At 40.3% G+C, this 12300-nt stretch overlaps 1 protein-coding gene across 2 annotated transcripts in view; it reads right to left on the reverse strand.

Annotated features, from left to right (window-relative positions):
- The window catches only part of meis2.L (Meis homeobox 2 L homeolog), a 133428-nt gene that overhangs the window by 86246 nt on the left and 34882 nt on the right, over positions 1-12300 (reverse strand). The gene's annotated exons all lie outside the window — the stretch shown is intronic.

The raw sequence follows: 12300 nt of genomic DNA on the forward strand, positions 1-12300 counted from the left end.
TGTCAATTCTGAATGAATGCCTCAAACCCATTCCCACCAGTGTAGCAGTTAAGGTGAGAAAACACACGCTAAATCTGCTTGTCTGCCACAGATGTCAGTCACAGCAAGTGTGAAAAAAAAGAAACGACTTTCTAAAGTCTTTTGTACTAAGCGCTTGCGAAAAGCTTTTGCTTGGGGGAAATGATTGTATTTCCATGGCTGCCCGGGTGGACACCCATGCTGTTGAACTACTACAACAGCCTTCAAGATAAGACGCTGGTAACTGCAATTTGCCCACCCCGTCAACAAAAATTCGTTACATATAATATAATCGCTTGAATTAGTTCTATAATTCATTTAAAATGTTTGCAGACAGCAAGCTCTTACCAATGAAAGTCATATTCAGAGTAAAAACGTGCAAAATTATGAGCAATATAAAACGATGCTATAATTTTAATTGCATATAGCGCTAGCAAGTTTTCGGTTAGAAGCATTGTGACATCATCATTAATAACGCAGTACTTTAAACTACATTATAAAAAAACAGGAGTCTTACTATAATTTAATTATAATTTTACACACACAAAAAAAAAAAAGACAGAAGGCTTGAGACCCTAAACACTGTTACAGGTTTGCAAAACCCATATTACATAATCCAATAATATTTTGTCCATTATCAATTGTTCTGACATCCGTCTAATGCTTTGATGTTTGATAAACATATGAACAAGCCTGTATACTATAATATGTCTGATTATACTGCCAGTAATCTGCTGACTCAGTATGATGATGTGTTTTGGGTGCAGTAAGATTGGTCCAGTGGGCATCATTGGGTCATTTGGGATAAGTCTAAAAAACATATGAAAACCTATCTCATTAAAACCCTAAATCCTAAGGGTTTAAATGCAGGGAAATTCCCTAGCACTTATTTGTACTGAAGAGTGAAGAAACCACTCAAATGAGTGGCAAAAGGTTTTCCAGAAAGCCCAGTTGCTTTATGCTTAATTCTACTAGATACCGTTTAAGGGCAGAGACACACGCAGCAATTCATGGAGATAAGTCGCCCGGCAACAAATCTCCTCTTCTTGGGGTTGACTAATTTCAAACTGCCTCCCCTGCCTTCCCGCCGGCTAGAATGAAAATCGCCTGTGGGATTGGGCTCGGAGCACTTTATTTTCCGAAGTCGCTTGAACTTTCGACGTGAGACAACTTCAGGCGACTTCAGAAAATGAAGCAATCCGAGTGCCATCCCGCCGGCGATTTTCATTCTAGCCGGAGGGAAGGTAGGGGAGGCAAATCGGGGAGATCAGTCTCCCCGAAGAAGAGGAGATTTGTTGCCGGGCGGCTAATCTCCCCGAATTGCCACGTGTGATAAATCAGGAGATCATTTTTCTCACTGAATTGAATCTGGCACTAAGTTGTATAAATTAGTAGTTAGTGTAATATACACTGCTCCTTTTAGGGCTAGTCCACACGGGGAGATAGCCCTGCGTTTGCGGTCGCGGCGACAAAGCGCCGCGCCAGTCGCCGCGACCGGCGCAGGCGACAGTTTTGTATGGGCGCCTATGTAAAAACGCCTGTGCTAACCACACTAGGCGATGCGCTTTTCAACAGTCGCCTGAAAAAGCCTGGCGAGGCATTTTCAGGCGACTGTTGAAAAGTGCATCGCCTCGTGTGGTTAGCACAGGCGTTTTTACATAGGCGCCCATACAAAACTGTCGCCTGCGCCGGTCGCGGCGACTGGCGCGGCGCTTTGTCGCCGCGACCGCAAACGCAAGGCTATCTCCCCGTGTGGAATAGCCCTAAAGAGTGAATCTGACTCATGAATCAGAGATGTTGAAAGACTTCCTTTGGGCTAATAAACAAGTTATCTGTGGGGGGTTCGCATTGCAATCAGTTTGTTTTAGCACCTACACAGGAATACAATATATGTGCTAGGCCCACTTAGAAAAGACTTTGACTTCTGAGTAGTTATAGGCAAATAACAGGGCCAGGGTTGCCCAAAACCAAAGGAAACATGCCAAAGTCATGGCTTCACAGTTTTCAATAAAGTGATGCACACAACATTTTTCAAGGTGTCTCTACTTTACACAAGTCTTTTTGTGACATCACTCGTGAGGTTACCAGGGTCAGAATGGGCTGAGAGCCTGTGAGGGTTGTTGGGAGGCCGAGGGGGTGTGTGAGCCCCTAATGCAGCAGCCCAGTGGGCCCAGACCCCCAAGTCTGACACTGGATGTTACTGCCCCATTCCCCCAACTATAGGCTGGTATTACTTGGCAACAAGGTGCCAACCCTACCTATAGTGGCCCAGTGGATGGCACTGCTGGGGTATTGATTAGGTTGATTACATTACATTAGGTTAAATGGCCAGAGTGTGTGTTCAAGGGACTTTAGATAGTAAGCTCCACTGGGGCAGGGACTGATGTGAATGATGCATAAAGTACTGTGTGTTGGCATTAAATAAATTCTGAAAATCTCTATTTTAAGTCTATAAAAGCAACATTTAAAATGAGGTTTTGAAAAACTCTTCTTTAACTGCTCAGAAGTTTCGGGCCAAAGAAAACAATATCTTTTCAATGTTTCTATTAGCTCCAGCATGCTGTACTTCTGGTGGTTTTTAACACCCCAGCTTTACATTTTCACATACCCAGTCGCTTATCTTGTTCTGTATTTTATTTAGTTCCTACTTTTCAAAAATATCAACCCATCCTCTTATAGTTAATAATTTGCAGTTAGACAGGGCCCCGGCACCCAACACGCCGAGTCACAGGGGCTGTAAATCAAACAGCAATGAAATACACAAGGCTTCACACCAATATTGTATCTCTTCCTTGCAAAAGGGGAAATGGAGCTTTTTTTTTTTAAAATGGGTCATCTGAAAAGCAGCACATATCTACCAAATGCAGATGATGTGGGGTTTTTTTTTTGGTTCAACAATCAGCTCCAAATCAGAAGCCCCGGATGATAACCAGATTTTAGCATTTTGCTGCCACTTTAAACTAACGAAACCAACCTTTAAGTCAATAGTAGATAAGCCGTATTTATTTAGTCACTTGGCTTATCTGTCCTTATCCAACTTCTCACTTATGGAGAAATAATCATAAACCATTTATTAGGGTGTTTCTTGGCTGTTAAAATACACCTGTCTCTCTCTGGGAAAAAAATGTTTTCCCCTCTGGACATAAAACCTAAAACTAAATGAAAAGGTAAAGAAGCTTTGCAGGGGATGATGGGTATGTGCACTCAGGCACAGGAATTCCACTCCTAAAATTCCTCATGCTCTTAACAGACACCAGAAATAAATGTGTATTTTTAATCTAGATACACAAATCAGGGCAGAAGTTGAAAAGGAGGCCCCTATTTCAGGGGAAGGGTATGGAATTACATCAATCATGGGTGTCCCAGCGTCTCCTGACTGCCTTCAGCTATAGAAGGGATGTGCTGGAAGTTGCAGTTCAACAGCTGAAGGGAGGGTGGAGGCCCAGAGCAAATACACTTTATACCCTACCCTTAAACCATCCTTTTTTTCAAGAATCGTATTTTCCTCTAAAAATGTTTTTAAAATTTCTCTAAAACTCAAAAAATTCAGATTTTTTAAGTGTAAAAACCATAAAAAAAAAACTCATACAAATCTTCACGAAGTAAAAACAGTTGAGGTCCCATAGAAGTGAATGGGAGCTGTGCTGATCCTACTGTACTTTAATTTGAGCCATTCAGACTTTTAGAGGTTTTCTGGGGTTTTTTCCAGTTGAGAAATTCATATTTTTTCAGCTCTTTTTTTTTCATTTGTACTTTTTATACTCTTATTACTTTCATGGCATTCGTGATTTTAGCGATTTTAGATCGTGTTTAGTGATGGGCGAATAAATTCGGCAGACGAATTTACCGCGTTTCACCGGTGGTGAATAAATTCGCGAAACTCCTGCAAAAATTTGCCGGCGTCAAAAAATTTCGGTTGGGCGTCAGAGTTGTTTGTGTCAAAACCGTTGCTCGTCAACAATATTCAGACGCCCATTGAGTTTAACGCCCCAGTCAAAATTGACTCGGGCGTCAATTTTCGAATCTCACGATTATTTTTCGCCGTTTCACAAATTTCGTTGGATCGCTAATTTTTCGGCAAAGTGAAACAGGAGAAATTCGTCGCCCATCACTAATCATGTTTAATCGTGAATTCACAAAGTTCTTATACCATTAAAATTCGGCCTCAAATTCTTGCACTGTACAGTCTTTCCCATTACACAGCCACTACAGAGCCACTATGACTACAGTCAGCACTAAAGTGGTGATTTAGTAAAAGTCACATGAGATAATGTAATAAAATGTGCAACGTTTGCCCAAGTCTATAGTCGCCCATAGCAGCCTACAGTCATTGTATAATGAACAGTAAACAGTACCCATGGTAAACAATATACTGTATTATTATAGTACATTATATATACACATATGTATATATCGTATACATAGCACTATATATTAAAGTCCTTGTTTGTGCACAGGCTCATAATATAACGTATAAAGCCATTCCTCTTTATAAAAGCAGATGGCTATGCTACACTCCCTGTCTAGAGTCACCTCCTTGCATGGGATCAGGGCTACCAGAATTAAATGCATTTACCATAACAATAAAGCCACAGACATGGTGACGAATGCCCTGTCTCTCTCAGCCGAGGGTCGTATCAAGTCAGAAGCAACCACATGTAAATGGCATCAGTAAAATCAGTAAAGGTCAACCAAAGACAAGCCGAAGCTTCCAAAGCTCCCACCGTCTGCATGACCTTCGGAGCTTGTGACAAATTGCTATCAGTCAATGTCAGCTAATGACAGCAGCTCTTTAGTTAATCAATTGTTCTAAAAATGATCAAGAAAACTACTCACAGGGCCGCTCATTTTCACATCAATGCCTGGGAAGTATAAAAAGCTCATTTTTTTCACTTTTTTTTTTTTGTAGTTTTTAATAAGCTCATAAGTAAAGCAGTTACTGGGTATCTGGGGTCACCTTACAGAAAGGACAGTGCCGTTTACATATCTTTCCATTTTCATATTCTAATGGAAACATGTCCTGCTACTTAGTATGCCACGGTGGCGGCGACGAGTGCATGTAATAAAAGTGAGCAAAGCTCCGATGGGCTTGGGACAAACAGTGAGAGGGACAAGGCTTTATGTTGTGTATATAGGGAGATGCCTCTGTTCTTCACATGAACAAATAGAAACAGTAACTTGGGACATATCTTTTCTGTACAATGTTTATTTTCTCTTTCTATGTGCATGGCGCCTATAAAATTCTCATCCACGGTTGGGTTGCTATTATATGAACGAACACAAACAGTTGGTTTCCAACGCATTAAAAGGGAAGTGATGCTGAAAAATAAGTTGCCCTTCTCTATAAAGAATAGGTATACACGTAAAAAAAAAGGCTCTATCCTTGCATAGTATATTGTAGTGCACAGCTTGTTTCTCTGCGGGCAGAGGGAATCTAATTTGTCCATTGTTCTTTTATATTGGCAAAGCAATATGGCGGCTCTTGATGAACATATATATAAGCACCTACTGTTGTGTAATGGGCCAGGGCTGAGAAATGATTGCAGGAAGGATAGAATTAAGCAGGACAGATGAATGTATCTAAAGGTGGTCATATACAGACAGATTCTATTTAAATAATGGCTTTTATACAATTTTTGGAGCATGGACGCCCAACAAATGATCAGATATTCAGAAATATATTATACCAAATACTCAAATCAAAGGGGTGGGATTTAGAGTGTTGTCACTAGGGATGCCCCGAATACACTATTTTAGGATTTGGCCAAATCTCGATTACCGAACCGAGTCCAAAACCTAATTCGCATATGAAAATGAGGGGGAAAGGGGGGAAAGAGAAAAAAATTGACTTCCTTGTGATTTTTAAAATTTGTATTCAGTTCGCCCAGGCACTTGGATTTGCCCAAATCCTGCTGAAAAATACAGAATCTTGGCCGAATCCCGAACTGAATCCTGAAATTGGTGCGCACAGGCCTTCTCAAATTTCATGAGAAATAGAATTATAGTGAAAGTACATTTTCACAAATACAACACTGTTGCTATTCCAACCGTTAACCGTATCTCTGTGAATTGCTGTCTTTATGCTGGGAATACTTGGAAATCAACGTAAATGACCAAATGGGAAAACATAAAAAAAAGGGCTGGTTTGAAATTCTTTTTTTTTTTTTCAAAAAAATTCAAAAACTAGTCTAACATTTCATACCAGCAGAACCTGCAACTGCAAAGGGCCAGCAGTTTCATATTACACTCTGAACCTGAAATGCTAGTTTTTTTTTCAAATTAAAATATCTTCTGTGGCCTCAGCCCCTTTAAAGTTGTCCTTAAGAAAGAAATGAAGGAGGCCTGGGCCATGCCTAAGCTGAGCCATAATTGGAAGTATTTGAAAAATGAAGTGTCAGTTTGGTCAATAAAGGGCAAAGGTCAAAGGGAACGACAGTCCAAACTCTGTGCGAAATGTGCTCATTAAGACATCCAATCAGCAGGCTCCGTCCACCCTATAACATTAGTGATCAGACAGCGAGCGGCTTCAGTTGCCAGTTATTACTTTTCATGTTCATGGAGGGAAAAAAAAAAAAGGGAGAGCTGCTATATAAATCTTTGCTCGGTCATCTGGAACATAATGGAGGCTTCTCCTCCCCCCCTTTCCATGGAGCCCTGTGTGCTGCTGGCTGCACAACTACCTTGAGATTCCCTTAATAGCGTGTGGGATAGTCTTTGTTTGCAGGAATTCACTGCACAAACTCCAAACATTTTCCTGCTGCCAATTTCATACTTGGGGGAGAAAAAAAAAAGAACCTGAGCACCAATATGATATCAGGGAGAGTCGTACGTTATTGTACATTCCTCTTTCTCCATTGGATTTTTCTTTTTACATAATTATTTCTATAGAGCTGTCTGGGGATTTCCAGTTGGGGCCCAGCTGAAGAGGCGTTGTACATAGAAACAGGGGGGTATAGAAAGGATAATAGAGCAAGGTGACTGTGTGTAAGACTGTGATAGTAAAACATTATATTAGTGTTCAGACTGGGGCATCCAGGGCCCACAGGGAAGGTGACTTAAAAGCTCCTCGGGTAGGGTTGCCACCTATTTGGTTTTGCCCCGGACAACCCGGTTTTCGGAAGGGCTGTCTGGGTCAAAACTGCCAGCCCGGTCTTCCAAATTAGGATTCCCTGAGAATGACGCGGTGTTTGGCCAATGGCTAATCACCATGTCATAGCTCCGCCCCTGACGGCACCGGGTCCCACCAGGGGAGCAGGCATGGTTCGGAGAGACTAATGAAAGCCAGGGCCCACCAGGTTTTCTCCCAGTGTCCCGTCAGCCCTGTCAGACACATACAGGCAGAATAATTTGCTCCTGGTGAAACGGACTCCCTTGTGTAAGACCCTAGGTTGGAATTGTCCCACTCAATATAAATAAGCAAAATCTGTATTTCCCTGGGCCTCACTGCAGCTAAAGAGGACCCTTGCCTGATGCTTATGAACATATGTTTCAGTGTGGACATGCAAACTAATCTGTTCTTTTTCTTTGCTCTCGTCTGTGCAGAAGGTAACTTATTTATAAGGCACTATCTACAAGCCACTTTATGCATTACATTATGCTATTACAATGGGGATAAAAAAAGGAAAATGGTCGCAGTTAAAAAAACAAAGCTTTAAAGGATCTTAGAATTGAATTCAACATCAATGTAGAAATCTATTAATAAAGTTATAACGTTTTGCATAAACTTAGTCTAAAAAAATCTCCTCTTTTGAGGAACAGCCCTGATTTGCAGACACCCCTCCCCCAAAAATGGGTGGGATTTAATGAAGAAAGAGGTGTTTAGGATGAATGATGAGAGGCGTTTAGGATGAATAGAGGCTGTGACTAGATGCAATGGGATGTGTCCAAGAGGATTATGGTTTACAGTGTCCCAGTTTCCAACCTCGCAATATTGGGAGGAACAGGTAGTGAACCTGTTATCCAGAATGCGCAGGACCTGGGATTTTCCAGATAACATAATTTGGATCTTTATACTTTGTCTACTAGAAAATTATGTAAATATTAAATAAACCCAATAGGCTGGTTTTGCTTCCAATAAGGATTAATAATATTTCATTTAGCTCAAGTAAAAGGTACTGTGTTATATTATTACAGAGAAAAAATAAACCATTTTTCCAAATTTGGATAATATACCAGGAGTCCATGGGAGACAACCTTTCCATAATTTGGAGCTTTCTGGATAACGGGTTTCCAGATAATGGATCCCATACCTGTGTGGATTTTGTTTTTTTTACCGCTTACAGAATTCAATATGCCTTCCAAGCAATCATTGGCCCTGCCGTATTTACTGTATGGGCTACTATTTATGAACGTAGATTTGAATATCAGACCCCCTTGGGTTAACATATTGCAGAAAGCAATAAGATGCTCAGCTTGTGACTGGGGTCCTGTGGTGCACCCCCTTGACTACAGGATATCTACAGGTAAACATCAAGATGCTCCCTGCCTATGAGTCATCCTTCATATGAGGCAGCACAAAGAGTAAAAGTCCCCCTTCAATGCTCCATATCTTGCAATAATTTGTTCTTTATGCTCTGTCATACTCAAACACATGATTATTATAAACTCGTGAGATGCACATTTGTTTCCAGATTTTGTTTTCAGACTTGCCATGATGAAAAAGTTAGCCATGTTATAAAACAATGGGGCACAAGCCGTCACCACCTAAATAGCTCAGCATAAAAATATGTATAGACAACATCCCAACGTAAAGAAAATGTCCCAGAGGCTACCCTGAGGCCCAGAGGTTAGCCCCATGCACAGTTACATCCCCATGCAGTGCAGCCTTAATGATTGCTAAGCCTTGAAGTGCCAAGGAGGCTGAACTCATGGTTGAAATATTTAGCCAACTACTGTTCATACACTGACTCCTGCTGACTTCCAAAAACCCTTACAGGAGAAGTAGCTTGGTTTAGAGAAAATTAACCATATGCTCTTACATGAACAATAAAAGAGATGCCATAATGGCCCAGCAAAAAAAAGCATTTAAAACATATCTCCTGCCTTAAAAAAGAAATAAGTAAACACCCTGAAATCACTTTGGTGCAGTGATATAGTGGCACATAGGACAATTACTGCGACAGAGTAAAGAGTTAGGAGGCAAGAACAAAGTATCTTCTCCAAGAAGCACATTTTTTTGTAGATCATAAAGCTCAGGCATTTGCATTTTTTATTTCCTTCCCTTGGTATTTTATGGTGTTTTAATTGCCTCACTTCCCTTGTATTAAACGTAAAGGATCAGAATGGTGCGATTGCATTAAAAAAGATCAAATTGACTTTCAGGTTTGTTTTAGAAATCTTTTCATAATTTGGATCTCCATACCTTAAGTTAAGTGATGTAACTAGAGTGTGTCTGGACCCCCTGCAAAAAAAATCTTCAGAGGGGCCCAGCGCACTCCTATCCCCATCCTCCCACCAACTTCCTGCCCCACCCACTTCCTGCCCCAACTCCTCCCATGTCCTGCCCCAGCTTGCGTCCCCTTCCTCGTTGTAAGAGAGCGGCTGGGGAGGAGGGGGTTTTCATATTAGCTATAGAGGAAGCAGACCCTACAGTCCGGGCCACTTTGTTACCCGGGCCCCTCTGCAACTTGGGGGTCTGCTTCCTCTATAGTTAAGCCATTGCTTAAGTTTACTAAAAATGTATTTAAACATGAAATAAACCCAACAGGACTGTTTTGCCACCAATAAGGATTAATTGTATCTTGGTTATGATCAAGTACAAGGTACTGTTTTATGATTATACCAGAAAAGGGGAATCATTATTCATAATTTATAATTATTAATTCATAATTAAAATGGAGTCTATGGGAGATGGACTTCCCGTAATTCAGAGCTTTTTTGGATTACCGGATAATGGATCCCGTACTGTAATATCATTTCTTTTTGGGAACACTAAGAAACAACCCTCCATGCTGGTATAATGCGACTATGAAAGAACAAGACCATCAATTATAAAACACAGTGCCAAAAGGAGAAAAACCTGCAATATTTATATTTGGGCCAGGGCATAACTTTTTAAGTGCACAAAATATTCCTTCTCTGCATACTTCCATTTACAATGGTAAAATTATCCTCATAGCAAAAGCAAAATAAATAGAATATAAAACCTTTATTTATTTATATATTCAGTGTCCCCGTGCCATTTGTGCCCTTCTTTCTTGCAGGTAGAAAGAACAATATTCATTTGCCTCTTCCATTCCTGAGCAATTTCTGAACACATTATGCACAAAACATGGCTCAGGAAGAGCCGGGAAAGTGCAGAGAGCAAAAGATAATTGCTTCCACACCTTCTAAAATATTAAATCTCTTAAAGAGGCTCTATCAGCATTTTCTTTCATATAATACTCAACAGTAAATAAAATGCGCCCAGCCCCCATTACTTTGCCTAAGTTGCACATGTTCGTTGTCGACTGGGGATGCTTTTAGATCTATATGAGCAGCAATGCACCAAGCAAATAAGAGCAGGGGCTTAAGAGCTATAGTCGCATTATGCACAACTGGGCACTTTGGAGTTTAATAAAGGATTCACACAAGTGACTTTGTCTCAGAGACATTTGTACAATTGAATCCCAATGAACCATTCCAATTCAGAACCTTCTCTAAAACCTAGAAAATCAGTGCAGAGAGCATTAGGGGAGCATAAGCACCCTTTGTGGGGCCCTGTAGCAAATCTCAGAGGGGGTTGCTCTCAATTTTCTGATGTCACTGAGGCTGTATCAATACAGGGGTATGATGGTGCCAGTAGCAGTTAATATTAGGGTTATTCTACCTGCAGCCTCCAAATCTGAAGACTCCTAGGGGTTGTTGAATAAAAATAAGAGCGTTAGTGGTTTCCCTTGACTTACTACCTCTAAGGACAGCCCTGAATCTTCTAGACATGAGGCATTACACTTTCACCAACATTTACAATTTCAATCTCTTTGATTTGCCCAACAGATGAATCATAAAACCTATGATATGTGCATCTTTCATAATAGAAAACTCTTGATTCACTCATACATAACTCATTGCAGCGTTATTGCACCGTTTGTACCAGGAGAAGGAACCCATAGCAACCAACCCGCAGGTCAACTGCTGGAATTCAAAGATCTCATGAGTTGCTATGGGTAACTAGACCCGGTAATAAATTTGCAGCGCCTATGTCTAGTTTAAAACAGTTCAATAAGAATTCCCTCAGGATTCTGGAGCTACGTGGTCCCAAAATGTTTTTTTATACATAAGCAAGACTTTTTTGCTACCCGAGGATTATTTTTCCAACCCTTGCTCCCTATAGCCTTGAACACTACCAGGGTACCTCTTGACAGCTCCATTAAAAAAAATGTTCATCTAATGTAAAACTTTAAATGTAGATTTTCCTTTGCTGCTTCTTGAATTGTGACACCTGGCAGAATTTCCCAGTATTAGAGAACTAATATCAGAAGGTAGGCATGTGCCCAGCAACCCGTTAACCATAGTTGTACTCATAAGGAAAGGTGGTTTATTTGCTTAGAGGTAGTCAATCTAAAGCCCTAAAGCCACATAAACTATTTCACAGCTTTAGCTATATTTATAATCATGCCTATTCCATAAATGGCAAGAAATGTTTAGATCCCACAGTTCCAAATATTTCTAGGGTATTATAGTGATACCCCAAAAGAACTATAGCAAAGGCATCCGGCAGTTACACAAATAATGAAAAACTTTGCGGCCCCTAAATTCACTCTCATTTGAATGGCACCAGCGCAATAACCGAACTCAAAGCGTAGAAGGTGCATAAAATACTAATAAGTTAAAAAAAAGAAACACAATAAATATTGAGCAAACAAATTAAATAAGAGGAGAAAATTAAATGCCATAATTACCAATTTCAATCAAGTGTACATAAGTTTACAACTATTTATTCAGAAGATTCCACAAGTTTGATTAAGGGAACAGTCAGCACTTAAACACCTCCAGCACAACTCATGATCATCCACCAACGTGGCCATATTGGCTTTCTACTGCAACTTCAATCTCACTGCTTGATATCCTCTTTAATGGGATTCTATCATGATTTATATGATGTATTTTTTATTTCTAAATTACACTGTTTACACTGCAAATAATTCACTCTGTAAAATAAAATGTCATTCCTGAACCAACAAGTGTATTTTTTTAGTTGTAATATTGCTGTGTAGGTGCATCTAAGGTCATTTTGCCTGGTCATGTGCTTTCAGAAAGAGCTAGTACTTTAGGATGGAACTGCTTTCTGGCAGGCTGTTTCTC

Source organism: Xenopus laevis, chromosome 5L, assembly GCF_017654675.1.
Source record: "Xenopus laevis strain J_2021 chromosome 5L, Xenopus_laevis_v10.1, whole genome shotgun sequence".
Classification (NCBI taxonomy): domain Eukaryota; kingdom Metazoa; phylum Chordata; class Amphibia; order Anura; family Pipidae; genus Xenopus; species Xenopus laevis.